Here is a 21,158-nt window from a genome sequence, read left to right on the forward strand (position 1 = left end):
TTTGACTATTGAAATGAGAAGTAGAAGAATCAGATGATGAATTAATAGATAAAAAATTAATTAGTCTGCCAGCGAACACTAATAATCATCTACCTATAACAATCATCGGATGATAAGATGAATCTGTAGGTAACTAGTGATATAACGGTACTACTTACAGAATGTTTAAACAAAAACACTTAGATATTCAACGGCCGGATATTGAACATCACTGCTGATAAAGGCATACCACTGATAGATCCGTTGTAACTTGTAACCTCTCTATCTTTCTCATATCCTACGCATGCAATAGAAAGAGAGAAAAAAACGGAGCTCTCAGCGGTAGCTCTCAACGGTAGGACCATAAACAAGTTAGGTAGTTTCCAGTAGCGTGCATTGCTCTGTGAGGTAAATTGGGTGAAGTTTTTCAACTTTTGTTATGAACTTTATAGTGCGTTGTATATTATTTCGAATTGCCATTTTATATGAGACTAGCTGAAGCCTCGGGCGATTCCAGGGCTTTATAAAGAGTGTTAAAAATCAGATGAAGACAATAACTTTCCTCATATTTTGAACGTCAGGTGTGCAAAATTTTTATCAAAGAGCTTCAAAATACTGCTTAAAGGGGTGTGAGAGGAAGGTTTGGGTGTTTTTGTTAAATCATATATGGACACTCACCTTCCTTCTGTGTTGAAAGTCAAGTGTGCGAAATTTCATCAATATCGGAATAAAACTGTTTATATATTCGTTTGAAAACCAAAGCCAAACTGCCACGGATACTCTTTTTTGTTTAATATATTATAGATAGGTAAAAGATACATCCAGATATAGGATTAATCTTTTAGTGACTTGCCCTACGTATCCTATTCGATAGAGCTATGAATATGTACTGTATTGAACAATCTAGTATTTTAAAGTATACATATGTTAGCCAGTAGCCATTCTGCCATTCTTGTAGAAAAAAATATTTCTTAAGGTAGGTACAGTTATTTATGTTCTATATAGACAGCACGCCTCTGGTAGGTACCTATATTGAACGCATCATGCTCTCGATGCGACGGGGTATTGTGATAAAAGAAATGGCCCGGCTTCTGAACGCAATAATTATTTAATTTTTGCCTTTCCGCTGCATTGAAGGATTTTGAAGAAGATAATTATCTGAGCCGTGCATCAGGTAGCGTAAGTAAATGTGTCGGCTTCATTATGATCATCAATTGATTTGGAAAGACCAGAGTGCTAAGTGACTGCATCTCCTTGAATTACTACATAATCAGATGGAGCAAATTGTTTTCATAAAACACAGATGTTGAATAATTAAAATATTAACATGTTAGACTGTGTAACAGTGGTGTATTAAAAATAAAAATTGTGTGGTTACAACGTTCCTATTTCGAAAATATATTGTGTTGTCTTAGGTCAAAATACGACAGGTGTAAAAATAATGTTCACAAGAAAACAGTTCTTTAAAACAATAAAACAAAAGTTCACCGTTGCAGAGTGTTCTTTGAATCTACAAAATGATGTTCTATTGTTGTATTTATTATTGGGTTAAGATTGATTTGATCGATTGATATTAAGATAAGATGGTGATATAAAGAAATATGAAAAACAGGTAGTATAAAGATGATATTTACCGTCTGATTCCACTCAATTAAGATTGTATCGAATAAACGAACTTGGAAATCACTAATTGCCTAATCGACCGCGAAAGATATTAAATTTCAAGCACAAACGTATTCCCACATTAGGCTTAAAATTAATTAAAATCAGTATTTTGATCAGTCTAGTCTCGAAGTTATAATTTATAATACACTATAAATTCATAAAGGTTTATTAAAAATGTTTTGCGACACGAGATATTTAAAAAAAAAACTAATAATGTCAAAATGTGCAGTTGAGTTAAGATATTCGTATTTTTTGGTGCAACTAAATAATGCAATAAAAATGTAAGTGTTCAGCTCTCAAGTTTATGGGGCACAAAGTTCCGCCCTTATTGCAGAACTAAGCTGTGCCCAGCATCCCTAGTCCATCCGCAACAGATGTTACTCCCAGTCTCCCGGTGGGCGGTGTTGCGAGAGAACTTATATTGAGCACAGCTTCGTGACATGTGGTCAGAATAACTACAGGAGAGGCACAAGATTAAATGTATACATATTTTATTTGTCATTCCATTGCGATTATCAAAATATTATTGCCATTAGGTAAACGAATATTTTTATCATTGAAGAAGTAAAAATAACAATAATAAATCTAAACGAAACATGAAACGGAACAAGACACAGAAAAATAAAAAGATAACGGTCACAACTAGGAATTGAACCTAGGATCTGTTGGCTTATCGGGACAGGCGTCTTAAACCACTCGACCATTGTGAACTATTTATTAAGCGTCATATTTAAAAAGGTAGATGCAAAAAATATGGATGAAAATATAGATGATATTTTTGATTCTGAATTTGAAATATGATATAAATAGTTCCCAATGGTCGAATGGTTTAAAAGTATTGATTGGTTTAAAGCCTTTCCTGACAAGATAAGAGATTCTGGGTTCAATTCCTAGTTTGATTTTTAGTGTAACTAAATGACTTTTATGTCTTCACTTTTCGAACTCTTTTATATATGATTTAACCAGTTTTTCACGTAAAATGAACGATAATTCGTAACGGTCTTACTAATTAGATTATTACACGCCCGTTCAACGTTGATATGGTAAAACCGGTCTCGAGCCTGGTTACGAATGCCCTGGTAATAAGTCATATGTTTCACTGTTCTGATCTTACGCGCCGCGTAATATTTACACCAAGGCTGTGGGTATTTATAGATAGGTTATGTATGTTAGATTAGTCGTGGTTTAAGAAAAGATTCCGATTTAATTAAAAAGAGAACAACTCATAAGATGAAAAATTGCCCATTAGTGTAAAATACAAAATGAAACAAGAAAACAACAGTACAAAGGGATCTCAATTATGAATCTTTCAATGAGCCGATCACCGAATAATTGCTTAAGTTTCTTAGACGCCATCAAATTCTACCCTTAAAAGATTTAACCAAGCCACCCTGGAACACTTAGAACCTATTACCGCCGCCCAAACCCCAGAGGCCAAATCCCTAACCTGAGAAGGAAGCTGCAAAACTTCCTGTCTCAAATTATTTCCTTTTTCTTCCTGCAGTAATCGTCCACCTGTGCTTATTTCACACGAGAAGAGGGTGTCGAATCGGACCACATATTGGGAATGATAAGAATAAAAAATCTCTTCTGATTCTCACGCTAGTGTTGATCTAGTTAATTCAGAATTTGTAGAATAGTCTTTCTTAAAAAAAAATAACATCAATTTGTAAAATGATATTAATATATTTACTAAGCGGCAGTATATAGGTATATATTTTTAATCAGCTACGCTATGTACCTAAAACATAAGTAAGTATTCACGATTATTGTGACCGTATTATTTACTCATACTAATCACTTATTTTACGAAATGGTATCTACAATGTGAGTATATTTTTTAAGTTAAATTAATTCTTCATATTATACCCATGTAAGTATACCTTTATCGGTATAATGTTATCTTTCTGATGGAATAAATTAAGGAAACCAGATTTTTAAACATCTCTGTATTCTTATCGCTTTAAGCCTATAACAGACCACGCTTTATTCTCGCGGCTTGGCCTATTTCCGCATATTGCTCGCCACACTTTCCCATTGGTAGTGCATGGCGAGCAATATGCTGAAATAGGCCAAACAATAATGTGCATACCGTATTGTTTCGCCTACCTTAATGGCGAAAGTTTCTGATAAATACTAAATCATTTATTGCCAGGTTAAAACGGATGACTCAAGATAAAACCACAAATACCAATAATATGTCAACACCTAATGTGAACAAACCGCAAATAGGTACTAATAATGGCATGTGTCAACGCCGAAAGGAAAAGCTAAATTTACATTGAAAGCAGACATTAAAGAATTTCTTCTTAGTATTGATTTAAGCAAAAAAACTAACCCAAACTTCATTAATTTATTTATCTTATTACATAACACTTATCGGAATTATTATCTGTGCGTTGTAAATAGCGTCAAAACAACGGAAAATCGCACCTAGTTTCGTCATATGTATTAGGAATTTGCTCAGAACAATACTTTGAATAGGAAAAGGATATCCCCTAATCATATCCTACGTAACAATTATATAATACTTGTTATTACGCTGCCTTGTATTATACTCGTTCCGTCTTACTCATAATAGATAATACGAAGGGATAAGAACAAGTTATTAGAAAACGTTACACATAAACGTACTGCCTATACCGGCCGTAATACCGCAGTATTAGTGGCTGACAGATTTTTAAACCGCCCGACCCCTGGGATTAGGAACGTTTACTATGGTATTAAGACGAAGATAGCGAACTTTATTAAAAATATGTTTGATTTGACAAATATCGATCGGTCGTGCATCGAGAATGTAAAAAACGTAGTAATACCCATTGGCAGCACTATCAGAGGAATATTTTAAATCTAAATATCGATTTACCAAAGCAAATACGGAACGCAAAATCAAATAGGCCAAATTTCTAAGTAATGTAAAGAATACGGGGTCAATGACATCGGAAATGTCATCTGAAGAAACGTGAAGTTAGCAACTAAACGCGAAATGCGAAAATGACCGTGTTTTTGAGGATTGGAACAAGGTGGTGCCAGTCTAAAAAAATCATGTATGAAGATTATTATGAGTAAATATTTTAACCTGAGCAGTATACGGCTCTCCTCATCGTATATACGAGCGATGCAGCAGCGTATTAGTGAATAAGACGGTTCATGTTTACAAGTAAAAATGTCTACAGTAAAAATGCATGCAGACAACGGCTCTTTTTTTTGCACACCGGAGAAGCATGTACGAGTGTACAAAAAAAATGTATTTTTACGAGCGTTGCGGAATTCAAAAAGTTGATAGTCGGACTTAGTATTGTCCAAAATATCCTCCAAATCGACAAAGGCGTTATTCAAATTGACAAAGACATCGTCTAATCGAACAGAAACACTTTACAAATGGACAAAAATACTGTACAAATGTAGGCAGTGTAAGAAAGACAGAGAAGATGCTAAAATGAGCTAGAATCAAAAGGTAACAATGTCAGTGGCGGCATCGTTTTTCGTTCAAATCTCCATGGCAGTCATTTCTAATGAGTATTATATATTCGGTGCGTAAACCACTAAGTAGATGCGGTTTAGAATAAATTAGTGCAAATGGCTGTCTTTGATATATATTATGTTTTGAATTATGGCATTTTTATTCGATGTTTTCAAAATGTATTTATATTATACCAGAATAGCCTCCATATAATTATGATCAGCGGTGTATGCTTAATGTTAGCAATTGCGTAATATTTCTAAACTCTGAAGAATTTCGAAGAAACGAGAAATTTTATAGGCAAGTTAACCGGAAGCCGAAATGAAACCAATATTGAAATCTTCCAACATTCTCACGATAAAAATGGTATTTAACGAGTATTTTGTATTAAATCTATGTAGGAAATTAAGCTGTCGATTACGAAAATGAAAAATGTTTAATTCGCAATCATGGACGTCGGATATTATTGCGTAATCAATCCATAGCAATCAAAGTGGACATGGATTGTTTAGTTTTCGGTCAATATTATGGCACAGCAAGTTACATAATTTCCGTCCGTATGTAAATAAATTATACATTTGACTGTACAATGCATCTACTATGATTATGGAGTTTAATATATATGTGTGTGTGCAGAATTTAACAATGTATATAATTATTATATAGCACACACTTAATGTTACGACTTACGACTAAAGAATAACCACAATCCCGGGATTCGTTACAATCTCGGGAATTCGAATGTTTTACAGCTTTTCCCGGGATTAAACGAGTATTTATATTTTTAACCGAATAGTCTGTTATAACTATCGTTTATTCCTTTGATTTAACAGCTTTGATAAGCTTCACTATTTATTGTATATAATTTTTTTCGACATTCCCGGGTTACAAATAACCTTACAAATATTTGAAAAACTCATATAAAACCATAGTCATACCGTGAAAATGTTGCTTGAGAAATGATAAATGATTTTTTATGTGAGTAAGTTTTTTTATGTAGCCAGCGAGACTACAGCATTACCAATTGGGGTATATTGTGAGGCTTAAGATAGTGGGGAGAGGAAGAAGATGGAAGAGGGGAAGGTGGAAAAGTACATGGCTATTTAGATATGGTAACAAAATACACTATTTTTAAATGAATAAATTGTGAAATAACACTAAATAATCGTATAAAATGTACCAGCCCAAGCCGGAATTTGAACCCGCAGCCGTAGACAAGGAAAGTTAACACAAGAAATTCACTTATGATGTGACACGACCGACGCTCGAGTGGGAACCAGACGCATTTGTCAACTACTAACCGGTCAACTGTACAACTATGAGTAATCCAGAAAATTAAGGGATTAGCAGAATATCGGGATAATCGGTAAAAGAAAACCGCCGGGATCCAGGGATCCCGGGATCTCGGGATCTCGTAATCCCTAGTTACATTTCATGAAGAAAGGAAGCTGGGCGTATGAAGATAAATTGTAACACATTTCTTTCACTTCAGTTATGATGCATTCATTAAGACAAGTAATTCCAAAGGCGCCGTCGTTTATAAAACGCAATCCCCAGCGGCCGCACATTGTCGGTCAAATATTCTGATCTTGGTCGCTGAATCAATTTATTCAAAATAAACCACATGCGGAAATCTGTACCAACGTATGCGCCAAACGGCAAGTAGAATAATAGCGGTAGAAATCTCAGAAATTGAAAGCTTTGATAATATGGTTTGAGAATTTATGACTATCAGTCGGCTTTCTGCCACACAAGTTGCTATTAAATGATACAGTTGAGGTGGTTTCCCAGAATTGTCAATTTCTCAACCGCATTAATCATTTCTAGAGCTTATAAAACCAGGTACAAATTTGATACCATAGGAAATGATACAGACATAATTTATCATGATCAAATATCACATGACACATTCCTACAGAGGTAGTACCTAGTTATCATTCGTCCATACAGCGTGAAAAGTCATGAGAGTCTGAAAAATCAGTTTAAATGTTGAAAATGAAATTAAAATAATTTTCTGTTGAAATATTAAATTATTAGCGCAGACCCGTGAAAATTCAAGGGATAATCTGAATTCTTGACAAATCAGTTCCAATTTTGAAACTTACTCATTTCCGATAAAATATTGTATTACAGGTAGGTACTTTAACGCTTGTCTTAATTCTTCACACAATTAGACAAAATTTAAAAAATGAGACTTGACTTCAAATCCAATGGATTTCATTGAATCGGAGTGACGCAGGATACACGGACATCTGTATATCACACAATCAATTACAATTTTGAATTAAATTTTGAGCACTTAAATTTAAAGCAAATTCGAGTTCATTGAACATGAGTTATGAAGGACACACAGACAATCGTAATTAGTATTTTTTATATGAACGTAGGACTACATGGGTACCTATGTTCCAATGCGTTATAAAAAAACGGCATAGTAGTTTATTACAGAAATGATTAGCAAAAGCGCGTTCTATCAAGTTTGACGCATTATTTATAATTGCGCCGGACATTCCAGACAACCTTGCCAGGTACAACAAAACTTATTCCCGTTAAAAATCGCCTTCACCGGGAACTGGGGATCTACCGAGTAGGTACTTATACCTGCCGGTCAGGCTAATACTGCCATAATAGGTACGTGAAAGTTGTCCGGATGTAATAAGTATGAAGATCCTGTAGTAGAAGGGTTACACAGGTTAATAACACGAATTTTAGGTATTATATTATTAAGCTAGCAACTTCTCAATCAAAATTTGATATTTCTAAAAGCATTTTTTCTTCTGTACCTCGACGAAAGCGAAAATCATTTAATTGGTGTTTAGTAAGTTCATCAACAAACGACTGGTCAACAAGACCTTGCCGAGAAGACATATTTTGATTAAGGCTGTTTTATCAACATCATCTGCAGTTTTTAAGCACCTAATTATTATTAACGAAGACAATACACGAGATGGAAAGATAATGTAATTGAATTGCACCCGTATTGTTGATATGTCTTCTGAAGTCCAGACTTCAGACGTACTAAATTCATAATGACCTCTGAGTAATAATTCTTGGCAAATCTGGTAAAATATCTCCTCAAGGGCACATTACAAAGCTAGAAATGAATTATATCTACTCTTGTAGATTAAATGCAAGAAATTGGAACTTAAAGATGTCGTGGGTTGAGAAATAATTCAGATTTGTTGTGTAAAAAATCAGGAGTACAATCAAAGAAGATCAAAATCAAAGAAAATATAATCTTTGAAATAATAATTTTACGAAAATGATTTGTAAAATATAATTTACTCAAGTATTTGGCCTATGATTTATGTAGTTCCTCAAACTTCATGTTTTTAAATTGATACAGTGACCTTGAAAAAGCAAATATTCGAATGAAAATGCATTTCTACAAGTTGAAACAATCAGCGCACGAACACAAACATAATAATATTAAGTATGCAAAGTGAAAGTTGCAACCGTTGAATGCAAGTTAAACAATAACCACTTACTCGTATGCAATATGCATAATTATTATAATTATATAATATGATGCAATTAACAGAAATCATCTTCAGATAACAAATTATAACATAAAATGTAATGTTCCGTTTAAGTTGAACATTTTATCATGTTTTTTAACTTTGAGTTACTAAGCTTTTAGCGATATTCTAATAATGGCAGCAAAGTATATAGTTTTTTTTTAAATAAAATAGCATGTATAATTACAGCAAATAATAATTATTATCTAATGTATTCTCGGAAATATTATATAGTAGTGCCTTGGTATCTATTTTGCATCCGACAAAACCACGTTTCGTGCATTATGAAAAAGGATATATAGTATATACATTATATTATTAAACCGTATACACGCGTGATAAGCTTGCAAATGTACCCATAAACATTATTTATACAATAAAAATCCTCCATAGTTAATAAAATAGTGTAATAACGACTCAATCAATGAACATCAGTGAATGAATTATTGTAAAATAAATTAGTATTTTATAATGCACAGCACAGATAAATATGGATGTGAGTAATGAAATATATAAAGCTTCAGAAATTTGTAATAGAAGGGTACTTATATATGTGGTTTAATAGTTATCAATTATTTGTTAAAATTGGTGGCTTAACTTTATATGTATAAATTCATCTCTACCAGCCGACCAGCGGTGTTCCCCAAGCGTCACTTTTGGGACCATTGTTATCATTTTGAACAACGTCCAAGTTTTAATGTTTGTGGATTACATGAATATATTTAAACTATAAGAAATAATGTATTATATTGTTGAGCACATTTAAATGTTTTTTTATTTACAAAAAAATAAACCTAAAAGCGCAGCTGCGTGAACAAATCAATTGAATAAATCATCATGAAAAATGACAATTCTAATATTTCAAACAAATTGGCGATTCACGGAATTTTTTTACTGATTAATACGAAGTGATTGTTATCGAATTTTAGAACCTATCGTTATTAAAATCGTGGGACATGTGAATATTGTACATCTGATTATTCCTTCTAAACTAACTAACTAACCATCACCGACTTCTGCTACCATTCGCATTCGCTTCATTTATTCTCCTTACAATCCTTTCTTCGCTCATTCGATCTACATGCCCAAACCATCTAAGCTTCCCTTTCTTTTCGCCTAAACTTCATGATATGAATTCCAACAACACAATTTTATAATATATTTTATAATATATGAGAAATACAAAAAATCATACTACTGAAAATATAGAATATTGTCTTTATTATCAGATAAATAACCGCATAAATAATAGCAATATTGTCAATCTGTTCATAGATAACTTCACACAAGTATCGCATAGAATTAATGTGCGAATCATACAGTTTTTAGGTCATTTCGTTTGTTATCAACTGGTGCACATAGCTCGCTATTGTATCCGGTGTGAACTCTTATAATAGTTCAGCAATAAAATGATTTTGTGTCTAAAATTGCCAAAAATAAGTAGGTCGCTGATAGGTTCACAAAAAATAAAAAGGTAAGGTGTTTTGTGTGGAGTTGAACCGTGAGACACTATGTTGTCCTCGTTCTGGACAAACTTGACCCAATGCAACTGCAACACTGAAATGCCAACCAAGACAAAAGTATTGAAACCGTATCAATAAATCAACAGGTAGGTTACCCTAACAATTCTATTTTTTTGTTTAGATGCTACATCAACCTACTATGCCAAAGGAATTTAAGGTTGAAATCAGAAACTAGTGCTTACTAACATCATCAAAAATACTAATTTTGGTTGATGGTCTGTCTGTGATTATAACTCTGGTCCAATGAACTCGGATTTATTTTGAATTCAAGTGGCATAATCACCCACATATAATATAATATTTAACAGAATTTATTTTTATTTTTATTGTGATTTTCAAAATTAAAACTGATGTATCGAGAATTCAGACAAGCGATAAAGTAGGTGTTAAGGAATTAAGATGGCTATAATAAGCATAAACGGTAACAGTAAAAAAATAAAATAAATGAAAAAAAAGATAAAAATTGTTTCAATATATCATTATAATGGAATTCCAGCTCATGTTTTCAGTATAAAAATAGAAATATTAAGTACGTACCTATAATATAACACTATTTTTTTTGTAAAATTATTTTAATTCTATATTTGAATATAATTATCAGTCCTATAATTTTAACATAATAATTCCAATACAGTATTCTATTTAAAGCTCTCTTTTCTGATGATTTATTTCAAAAGAAAAAATAATCAATTCATCGAATTTTCCCATAGGTCAACATTTCCGGTCATCGGTTAATTCCAGACGCGCAGTTGACGTTTCAGTACGCCTCGAGCATCTTATAACCAACATTGACATGCTGATTGCCCCTCGTAACGTGGACGATGTATACCATGATACAGTGGACCCGCTATTATAACTAAATCTGTCAATAACCCGACACAGGTGTATTAATATAAGCGAAGATGGGCACTTGTTATACAAAACACACGTCATATAGCGCTCATGAAAATCAATAAACCTGGCAACACGAGTTTGGCCGCTGAAAAAAAACTTAAGCATTCACGTATGTAATTTGTTTTAAACTGCTAATATCTTAAATAAAAAACGTGAAATATATTTTTTTATTAAAATACTAGCGCAATCTGAAGTCTTCAGATTTTCAAAATGGCAACTAAAATAATTTTCTTTTAAAAATATAATATTATAGGTACTTTAAAGCTTGTCTGAATTCTTCAAATAATCAGTACTATTTTTGAAAATTCCAGTTAAATTCAACACCAAATTTGAGTTCATTGAACCACACTTCAAGCAGGAATGACAACCGCACTTCACAGACAACAGAATTAGGTATTATGTTTTTTATTCGTTTGTCAGAATTCTTTAAATAATATGTACTAATTTTGAAAATGACATTAAAATTAAAAATAAATTTGTGTTCTTTGAGCTAGATTTCATACAGGACTAACTCACAGCACAGACAACCGAAATGATTATGTTTGATGAATGCTCAAATCAAAGAAATAAGGTTATTGTCGCGTAAAAAATGTTATTGTGTGTTGGGGGGATAACAGAGGACCTGAAGGCTGTTGTGATAGTGGTTAGTGCAATCGCTTTTCAAATCATGGTCGCGGCATTATCCTTTGTTGTCGTGTGGTTCCCTGATGCTTATGATTTGATATGATCAGTTTAAGGATTTTGTTAGAGCCACGTCCTAATAATACCTTCGAAGGCGAAACGGCGGTCATAAGAGAAAAAAAGTCAAAAAAGCCACTAAATACTTACAGTGCTGCACAGCATATATGTATGCTTCATAGAAATCTTAAAAGGGTCAACTGTTTTATCTAAAACACTAACAAATAATAATTTCGTTAGAATTAAACGACATCTATTGAATTTTAAACGAAACCTTCAGGATGTGTCGCGCTGTGGTATAAATATCAATACGTCACAGAATGTCCTTTCAGTTCGTTACGCGGCGTTATTTTCATTCCGGATTCCGTTCACGTCCTTGTAGAAGTATATTTCTGAATATTAATATTCACCAGGTATCAATATCAGAGTTTAAGAGTTCCGTTTACAGATTCCCACTGTCGAGATATTTAATATGTTAAGGGTTGGCGCCGAGGTGTGATCAAAATTGGAAATAAGTAGGCAAACAAACACTTGTCGAAGAGCTTTTAGAGATGTTCTCATAATATTTGCAATTCTGTGTTGAACTCGCTACATGCAAAACATATCTAATTCAACATTTATTATTCAATTCACAATTTGTGTCCACAGTGAAAAATGATTTATTTTGTTGCTATGTAAATAAATACAAGAACAATATCATAAACATAATGTCCTTTTATTCCTCAACCACTACGCACTGGAACCCCTGGGGGTTTAGCACACAGGAATCGATAAATTTACAATTCCAGATCGATAGGCGTAACTATCGACGATTTTCCCGAGCGCGGTCGCGCTGTTGATGTATTTATGATATTGATAATGCAATAAAATAGAAATCAATACTTGAGGTATTTTTTATGAATTAACATTCCCAAACGCCAGACGCATACGTAAAAGTTAAAAATACTAGTAAATTAACAATGCCGAATTGAAACAATAACGTTAATAAACATCGGCAGTCCGCATGTACCTTTTGTCACTAAAAAGGGAGTTAATTAGTTCATAATATAAGATCTTCAGTCATAACTAGCAACTTCTGTTTTTCCAGGTTGGAACGCAATCGATGTTAAATGGAAAAAAAAGTTGCGCATATTGATAGTTTATCCAATACCTTAGAGATAATCATATTATGACCGTGCTCTCAAATATCGATATCTTACCATAGATGACGAATTTAGTCAATGTCGTATTTTGGCTCCATCGAAATCCATGCTAGACCTCCAGGTCTGATAATAATTGCATCATAATTTTAATAATTGCATCATAATTCTATTGTAAATGTTGTATCTCAAGAAAACTTTTGTTCTTAGACAGTCAAGTTTCAATAGTGAATAATCTGATCTTACAACCTTTTCCTCCTTTTACAAACCAACAAAACAACCCAAATCCAATAAAGATAATAAGAGTAGGTAGTTGGTAGTCGGTACGGATCGTATTATAATATTAATAATGTATGTGGCTACTAAAAGTCATGTATAATAATTATTGTATCTTTCTAATGGTGTCGCTTGAAATATCGTCATGGAGGAGTCAACTCTCGCTACACGGTGGGGTGTAATTATTCTTGATATCAATTCTGCAACATGAACTGCATACTGAATCATGTTCCAATACTGTGTTGCATGCAAATCTTATCGTGAGATGAGACACTATTGTAAGGCTTTATCACAGGCTGAATAACGAAAATTCACAGAAACAGTGTGATTAAATAATGATCTAGTAATCTCCTTTCTATAAATCTACAATGGCGAATGAAACATTAGCATGTATTGTGTCGTGTACAAAAACCAACATCAATACAGATAATTAGGGCTCTGTAAGTCAATATTGATACGTGTAAATCATTCATAAAAAGTTTAGCGAATATTAATAATTTACAAAACATTAAATAAAAAAACGACATCTTGCAATAAAAGTCTTAAGGCAATGCACCACGTTGTGTAACATTTGGAATCGGGCCGCTAACAATAACACTCCTTATGCAGATGGAGATAAGGTTTAAATTCCCACTTTATACAGCCTGATTAGATTTATGCAATCAAAAAACATCGCCAAAAAGTGTTTTATTTTATTTTGCGAAGTTCAGGCACAAATATTTAAATGTTTTACGATAATCTTCTGAAGATCCTTGTTTGCCACATTATACAATAAAACCATAACCGAAAAGAAGGATATTTTGAAACTTTAAAGCTGTTTATTTAAAGTGAGAGAATTTAGTTGTCGTAAAATAAATCTTCATGCCAATAGGATGTTTTTAGATATAGTCAAGTAAGTAGCATAAGTTTTCGTAATAAAGCTAGACGGTGACAGCATGCATTGGAATAGCGAATGTGGAATAATTCATTAAACATCCAACAGAAAATTATAAAAAAATTATAAATAACAGTTAACATTCACTAAGTAAATGTTTTTACGTGATTTTGCTCAGGTACAAGCTAATCAATTAGTCAATGACTCAGTTGAAATGGTATGTCACCTCTCCATATTAAAACAAAAATATAAACACCTATTTACCCACCGAAAGAGTAGATGCAAATTTCTGTGTGGGGCGATCCTTACGATCTTTTTACGGTACAGTAGTCCTTTTTAGGCCCATTAAATAAGTTGTTGCTAATATTATTCATAGTATTTTTGGCGTGAATGTTGACATAATAGTTTAATAATAGAGTTACTGACAAATAAAGTTAATTTATGTACGTACATAAGTGCCACAACTACCTAAACGGGTGCAAATATAATAAGCAAGTGGCTCCTGCCTTTTAACAATGATGAATCCTTGATGCTTTAGATTTAAGCTTCGGAATCAGATTCTAAGATTTCTAAAATTTTGCACTTGAATTTGTGCACTTTTAGAATAACCTTCCTTCTTCAACCAACCTTATGGAATTTCGGACAGCCTTGCAGTGTCCATCATCAATACAGATGAAGAAATACTTAATTAAATTAAAAGACCTATTGAGACATACCTCTAAATTAGACTGCTCCGAACTCCGGTAACTTATAAACTTACAAATACCCACAAAAACCACACGACACAATAATCTATCTCACCGCAGTGTGCAGAAGCGCAACTACATTGTTAATTTTCTGATGCAACGGTTTCACGCTATGGAAATCGACACTTATGTGATATTAAAATGTTTAATGTTGAGTTGTGAATTTTGTGAAACATAATATTAAGGCGACACAATACCCTGATAACGGGGATTTGCCCCGACGCTCACATTTTAATTATTTCTGATGAGCTTATTACTAAAATCTTAAATGTTTCTAGAGGGATTCGAAGGGATGCAAGTTATTTATATTTAAGATTAATAAAAACAGGACCTTACAATTAAATATATTATGTAAAACGATAAGTACATTTTATTAAATGTAAAATGTTGTAAGATAAGCGGCAAGTACCAGATTTTATTTTTCTAGACGATGAATTAGTAACTTCCCGACGACTCCCTCACAAAAGATTAGAGATTTTATTAATGTATTCATAAGAATTAATTAAAATAAAAACACTCGCGAAAATCCAATTTCTGGCCAGATACACGAAAAACGACCGCCAGTACTTCAAAACTCTCTATTGTGCGTAGTATATTTGTGTGCGGGTTGACAAGGAGTTACTACGTATTGATTCAGACGCCGCGAAAGTTCCGGCCTGTAAGGTTGTGTCACCCGGCCGGTCGCTCCGGTCATTTCTTTTACGTATTTTTTTATTTAATCAAACGATACTTTGAAATCTATTAGTGAAATTTTCTGTTTTTTATAATTTAACTTCTTCCTCAAGTGAGTAAAGGTTTTTTATATAAATAATAAATATAAATAATAACCAATACAAAAGAATACATTGTTAAATGCGTAAATGTGTAGGCACTTGAGAAAAAAGGTGACACTAAAGTATTGTCGTTATGTTATTATATATCATTTCTAGCCCAAGTAGACTTTTTTACTATTAATCTTTTTTTTCACGCGACGCGGCTGTCTGTCCGGTTGTCACAACCAGCGGCACAGAATGTTATAGAGTGCCCCTTCACTAGAATCGTTTTCCTAGTTTTATTTATTTACGCCCTACTGGGCTTTTACATTAATTTCTAATTATACAGTCATGTTAGTTGTAACAATGGAATATCTAATAAATTATGGTAAAATAAAAGGAGTTTTTTTACTAAGGAGTGGTATTCTCTTATATTTCAATAAAGTGTTTGTGAAGAGTTCGTTTCATTACTAATACTCCAGGGCAATTACCGATTCGCGATCGTAATTATTCCGGTAGTCCCAATTTTTTTATATGTTTTATAAACTGGTCCCCTGATGTAAAATCTGAGTTTCCGACCTTGGCACACCTGTGCTCGCGCCGCCATTTTGAAAAAAACCGGCCGAAATCGCTCCAAAATCTAGTTTTTCCAAAATATCTCATTCCCAATGCAAATTTCGGCTAAATTAGCTAAACAATTAAAGTAGAACATAAAATTACTTACTACTTTTGTGTAAACAATTTTCTTCAATCTCTAATAGGTACCGAGGTAGAAAGTCGTAAAGGTGCGTATATTTTTGAAAAAAACAAGTTTTTTGCGCGACTAGCTTTTGTTTTTTGTAAATATCTCGTTTCCAGTACAATTTTCTGAAAAAATTATTGATACTAATTTTGTAGAAAATAAAATTTCATAAAATAAATAGGTATTTAATTTATGTGTTTTAACTCTAATATGTATCCAAGCTCTTATCCACCAAAACCAGTTAAATTACCCAACAACAAATTTTTGAAATTCGAAAGTTTTTTTCCATAAAACAAAAACTCTACATCGAAAGTTTTTCTCCATACAGACAATTAGACATATGTCACCTATAAAGTACCTAAAGTCATTCGCATATTAAAAAGAGTCATTAATCTTTTAAGTTTAGATTGTTAGATCATTTGTTGTAGATAGAATTGTGCAATTATCTCCCCAAGTTACTGCACTTACTTACGTTGAAATGATTTTCAAATTTAAGGTAAAATTGAACCAATTTATAATAAATCTCTTGGCTAATATATACTTACGTTTCAGTTAAATATGGGAAAACAGAAGACAAAAGGAGTTTTATCCCGAACAAAATTACGGCACCAAGGAAAATGTTTAACGGAATGGAGAAGGTACTACTTAAATACACACATAAAAATAGATCTTTGGGATACGTTTTTTACAGAACATAATTGTACAATGTCAGCTTAAATAATTTTATATATGTAGATATATACATATATACGCAGTCGATAAACTTCTGAGCATATTGAATTTGGAATATAAGAAGTAAATTAATTTTGATTTCCGGTGACATATTTTTATTTTTACCGAAATGCATTTTTTACACCAAATAAGCTCAGGAATTGTTGGTGAAAGTTTGTCGGGCATGTCTTAATACATCTCTAAATAATTAGGGAATAGAGACAGTATAAATAATTAACAATATTTCTCATTTTAGGAAAAATTCCGCAAGACTTCATCCAGATAATATTGCAAATAATAAAGAAAATACGAGTATTGTGTTAAACACTATACCGACACTCAACATGGTAATTTTTTCACAATTTCTGTAAATATAAAGTAAATAATATTAATTTTATATGATTAAATAAGCGCTCTAAAAAAATTAACAAAAACTGACATTATTTTTCAGCACGGACCAGAGATGAATGAACCTGAAAAGTTTTCACTATTTGCTGGCTCTAGTTCTTATGACACTAACGTGCATGCCGTTTCCAGCCCCTTATAGCTAGGTCTGATGCAGGCATGACGATTGTTGTCAACTGATATGTTCTCACAACAATAATTGTTGAAGAAAAATAAAATTAAGGAATGAAATTTAAAACACTTTACCTCTGTTTCAATTTTTGGCCTGGTTTTGGTGGATTAGAGCTTGGATACGTATTAGAATTAAAACACATAAATTATATACCTATTTATTTTATGAAATTTTATTTTCTACAAAATTAGTATCAATAATTTTTACACAAAATTGTACTGGAAACGAGATATTTACAAAAAATCAAAGCTAGTCGCGCAAAAAACTTGTTTTTTTTCAAAAATATACGCACCTTTACGACTTTCTACCTCGGTACCTATTAGAGATTGAAGAAAATTGTTTTCACAAAAGTTGTAGGTAATTTTATGTTTTACTTTAATTATCTAGCTAATTTAGCCAAAATTTGCATTGAGAATGAGATATTTTGGAAAAACTAGATTTTGGCGCGATTACAGCCGGTTTTTTTTTAAATGGTGGCGCGAGCACAGGTGCGCCATGGTCGGAAATTCAGATTATACATCATGGGATCAGTTTATAAAACATATAAAAAAATTGGGACTGCCGGAATAATTACGATCGCAACCCCCTTTTTGGCGCTATGTGTACTGGCCTATAATACGGAATCCCCAAATATATCGACAACATTCTCACATTTATAACCCAGATAACATGTAGGTACGTTTATAATCAACAAATCAATACAAAAACCGACCAATATCATATAACAACAAAGGCAAAGGCATATGGCAACAAAGAAAAAAAGAACAGGTATCCGCTAGTAAGCAGGGTGAAAAAAATCAAAGGCAGAATAAAGAACACAGAAAAATGTGCAATTAATGCTTGCTTCTAGACTCAGCAATATACCACCTCTATCTATATTACAGCAGGTAATTTATACACTTGTATATACCCGTCTATACGTACTTATACGCTCGTGTGTATAATTCCAAAATTTGATTGAAAAGTGAATTAACATAATGTTTCTAATATTGTTTTTATTTAATCACGAAAATACTTAATATATCAATAATCCGATGCCGAAAGGACCGATTTCACCGGAGAAAAATTCTGATTTAAACATATAATTTTATTATGAACGTATTGAAGTCGTAAAAAATTTTCAAATACATATTTCCCATACATATTGTTTTCAATTATATATCCGTAATAGAAATTTTAAACCGTTAAATATTTATGTTATAAACAGAAAGCCTACCTCAAACATTAACGAATTCTTAATGTATCATGAATCTATTTTAAATAACTGTATAGATGATACCCTTATCTTTGGTGATTTCAACATTGACATTCTTCAAAAAAATAATACATCTCTTAAATACATCAACACGCTAGACTCATACAACTGTTTCATATGTAACACATCCTATCCTACACGAGTAACAGATACCTCTACTTCTCTAATAGACCATATCATCTCAAACAGACAAAATATTTCCTCAACTACTGCAAATATAGATGCCTACCTAAGTGATCATAACATTTTGATATTAGATTACCAAAACAGCTTGAAACATCACACTAATAATAGAATACATTCTTTTTCAAACAACACCAAAACCGATAAAAACATGTTAAAAACATATGTAGAATCCCACAACTTTCCACACGAAACCACCAGTAATGCCAATGAAATCTATAATAATTTTAATGAATACATCAAAACAGCAATAAAATCATCCCAACATAAATCTGAGTTACGCATAGGAGACCAACGGAGGGGTAATACTCCATGGTTTGATGCAAAATTAAATGCACTTATCAAACAGCGCAACAATGCGTTTAAAATCTGGAAAAAAAATCAGCAAAGTGATATATTCACAGCACTGAGAAATAAAACAAGAAATCAAGTTACCAACTATAGAAGATATGCTAAAACCAAATACTACACGACTATATTTAAAGAAAACCTGCGTTATCCGCGACAGACATGGAAAATAATAAATGCAATTCTAACAAATACCTCGACACCCCAGAAAGATGAAATTGAATGTCTTCTCATTAAGAATGAAGAAATAACATGCCCAACACAGATAGCTTCAACTTTTAACAACTTCTTTATATCAGTTGGGGAAAACTTAGCAGCTACAATTGCATCATATCCAGATGATTCTATCACTATAAACACGGATCAAAAAGCAATCCAGTCCTTATACATGGCCAAAACAAATAAAACAGAAGTTCTCAGTATCATCTCTCAACTAAAGTCTAATGCATCTCCAGGTTTAGATGGAATTACACCAGTGTACCTGAACTTTTGCAAAGATATATTAGCTGACCACCTTGTTTTTCTTATTAATCAATCCCTGAATAGTGGAATCTTCCCAGATCAACTAAAGATAGCAAAAATAATTCCGATTTACAAAGATGATTGCAAAAAAAATCCTTCTAATTACCGTCCTATATCCATCCTCTTTGTCGTCTCTAAAGTTTTTGAAAAGGTTATTAAGCTTAGGCTCACTAAATATCTCCTATCAAACAATTTACTCGCATCCCAACAGTATGGATTCAGAAACCAATCTAACACAAAATGTGGTGCCTTCGATTTTGTATACGCCCTCCAAAAGCATATAGACCAGGGTAAGCATGCTGCAGGCTTATTTATAGATTTAAAAAAGGCTTTCGATACGGATGACCATGGGATACTACTAAAGAAGCTAGAACACCTAGGCATAGTAGGCACTCCCCTGAAGTTACTGTGTAGCTACCTCTCTAACCGACACTGTCAGACCTTTGTTGGAAAGGGGACAAGCAGCATGGGAACGATGAAATGTGGCGTGCCTCAGGGCTCCGTACTTGGACCATTACTATTTTTAATATATATAAATGATATTGCTAAATGGGGACTTAAGGGTACAATACAACTCTATGCAGATGATACAGTGATTCTTTATCACAATAATGATTTAAACGAACTTGAAAAGGAAATGGAAAGTGATGTAGCTTGCCTGGCAAACTGGCTGCGATTAAACAAACTTAGCCTAAACATAAAAAAAACACATTACATACTGTTTGCAAATAAAAAAATGTATGTCTTAATATAAGTCTTGATAATAACCGCCTTGAAAGGGCTGATGTTACAAAATATCTTGGCCTTTTCATTGATTCACAACTCACATGGAATCACCAATTTAAACATGTTCTATCCAAAATTACTCATATAACTGGTGTTTTATATAGACTTCGCGGGTTACTTCCTCCCTCTCTATTAAAATCGATTTACCATGCTATGATTCACTCACATCTAATATATCTCGCCGGAATCTGGGGATTTGCTACAAAAAAAATGATTTCAGAAGTCCAAGTCGTCCAAAATAGAGCCCTGCGAAATATTTTCAGTTTACCTTGGGACACACATGTCAAAGACATCTACAGAAACACCCAAATACTTCATTTTAATACCATTCCCACTTTTGAAATAACGAAAACTATATTAAAAGTAATTCAACACTCGGCACATTCCAACACTACACTCTATTACAATTACGACGTACACCAACACAACACAAGAAATCACAACAAACTACATATACCAAAAATCAAATCAACAAAATATGGACTAAGATCCCTGGAATACATAGCTCACACAAAATATAATCAACT

At 32.8% G+C, this 21,158-nt stretch overlaps 1 protein-coding gene and 1 long non-coding RNA gene across 2 annotated transcripts in view; one reads left to right on the top strand and one right to left on the bottom strand.

The window, feature by feature from the left end:
• The window catches only part of rau (RA domain-containing protein rau), a 126,968-nt gene that overhangs the window by 54,714 nt on the left and 51,096 nt on the right, over nucleotides 1-21,158 (bottom strand). The gene's annotated exons all lie outside the window — the stretch shown is intronic.
• Nucleotides 15,016-17,415, top strand: LOC149424171 (uncharacterized). Its single transcript, XR_016302101.1, has 3 exons — nucleotides 15,016-15,539; nucleotides 16,802-16,887; nucleotides 17,217-17,415. It is a non-coding gene; the product is annotated as an uncharacterized LOC149424171 (long non-coding RNA).

The sequence above is a fragment of the Hesperophylax consimilis genome, chromosome 4, assembly GCF_061612785.1.
Source record: "Hesperophylax consimilis isolate HC1 chromosome 4, BYU_Hcon_1.0, whole genome shotgun sequence".
Taxonomy (NCBI): domain Eukaryota; kingdom Metazoa; phylum Arthropoda; class Insecta; order Trichoptera; family Limnephilidae; genus Hesperophylax; species Hesperophylax consimilis.